The sequence below is a fragment of the Pundamilia nyererei genome, unplaced genomic scaffold, assembly GCF_000239375.1.
Source record: "Pundamilia nyererei isolate P.nyererei 1_Seehausen unplaced genomic scaffold, PunNye1.0 scaffold00042, whole genome shotgun sequence".
In the NCBI taxonomy this organism is placed as follows: domain Eukaryota; kingdom Metazoa; phylum Chordata; class Actinopteri; order Cichliformes; family Cichlidae; genus Pundamilia; species Pundamilia nyererei.
This window is the reverse complement of record NW_005187443.1, coordinates 2206348-2208162: the sequence shown is the minus strand read 5'-3', so window position 1 is coordinate 2208162 and position 1815 is coordinate 2206348. Positions and strand designations below refer to the sequence as shown.

General features: G+C 38.6%; 1 protein-coding gene across 4 annotated transcripts in view; it reads right to left on the bottom strand.

Moving 5' to 3' along the window:
• The window catches only part of cita (citron rho-interacting serine/threonine kinase a), a 38874-nt gene that overhangs the window by 26561 nt on the left and 10498 nt on the right, over positions 1 to 1815 (bottom strand). The gene's annotated exons all lie outside the window — the stretch shown is intronic.

Below are 1815 nucleotides of genomic sequence, written 5' to 3'. Positions count from 1 at the left end.
TATGATTAGGACAAAATAGACGGCATGAACAAAATGGACCTGCAGACCCGGGAATGTTTGCCGTTAGCCTGACAAAATAATTTGACAGGAGAATTTGGGATATGCTGTTGCGTGGGGCTGGTCTCCAGAAGACTCAGTGTGAGTACAATACACTCTTTTTTTGTTGTTATTTGTATAAGGTAATGTTCCATTTTGTTTCCATTCTCTGCAGCAATCGAGAGCACTAAGTGAATTTTTCCCATTTTGCTGACCAGAGACAAGGCAACTATGAATAGAGGTCCTCTAAATAAATGAATGAATCTGTATGAATGAGTTCACAAACACTGCAGAAGGATCTTTAATAAAGTTGACTCAGACTGAGTCACAGTGTTAAAAATAATCAGAAAAGCAAGCACTGCTCCCTTTGCCTCTCTGCACCGAGAAGCATCCCCCTGAAACACACACACACACACACACACACAATATATATACAGTATACAGAAAAGTGTACACACACACACACACACACACACACACACACACACACACTTGGCTTGTACTGCTGAAACAAAAACAGCAACACCCTAGGCAGTTCTTTTTCACAGGCCTCTAGATTAAACAGAAGCATTTCAGCCAGATGCCAATTAAAAATTGATGTTAGACATCAAAATTCAAGTGGGAGATGGGGGGTGGGTGGGTTTTTGTACAGATAATGTGGCCATTTAAGAAATTAGCTGGAGATTTTTGCTTGAGTTTCAGGAAGCATAGGTAATACTTTAATAGCGCTAAACATAATGTGGCCATGAAGAATTTAAGTATTTAAAAGAGAGAAAATGTTAGACCACTCTTTCCACTGAGGAATGGGAGAGCTGTCATGTTTTTGAACTGTGGAGGAAAAAGAAATGAGTAACCAGTGCAAACTGCATTATTGAAGAGACTCAGAAAGACAATGACACAAAGAAAGTTAAAAGGCTTAGCAGCACTCATCAGGTACGCAAAAGGATGGATAACAGTCATGTACACTGAAGGAAGAAACAAACACATGCAATACTAACAAGCAGTGTGATGAAAACAAGGCAACCTCTGGGGAAATCTTTTGTAGGACATGCAAAATTCCCAATAACAATTTATTTTTTCAATTTGTGCTTAAAATAAGTGTGTGTGTGTGTGTGTGTATATATAATTTTTTTTCTCTGTTTTTAATATAAGTGCTAGAAGACTCTTCTTCTCCTACCATTGCCAACATTCTTTTGGTCATTCATGTGGTACATGTCCTGGGGCAGTTTGTTCAAAAATAAATAAATAAATAAATAAATAAAAAAGGGTCCCCCATGAAAAGCTTTGACCCTGATGGCACCACTGTAAATGGCAGGAATTCAGTACAAACACAAATTTCTTTTCCAAAAGCCCATGAATGTCCTCAATGGATTTCCTACATACTGTGTGTGTGTGTGTGTGTGTGTGTGTGTGTGTGTGTGTGTGTGTGTGTGTTGCCAAGGTACCTTGTAAGACAAAAATCATAGCCTATATTACAGGATTACATTTGACGCCAACGAAGGAACAATGGGCACCCATATACCTTTACCCAGTATCGGTAGATATTTGGCACGACGTTGGATGCCTGACCAGACAGACTGACCTAATAACACAGTTTTATGTCCAGCTCCAAACAGGCAAAAACAGATATTTATAAACTGTAAATACTGCGCATGTTGTATTAACCATCTCAGAATTTCCTTACTCCAGCCAAAAATCCTAACAATGTCATTTTTTAAGGGTGTTTAGTATGATTTTCCGACACTATACCACAGACAGCTTCTTATAAATTTGAGGCAA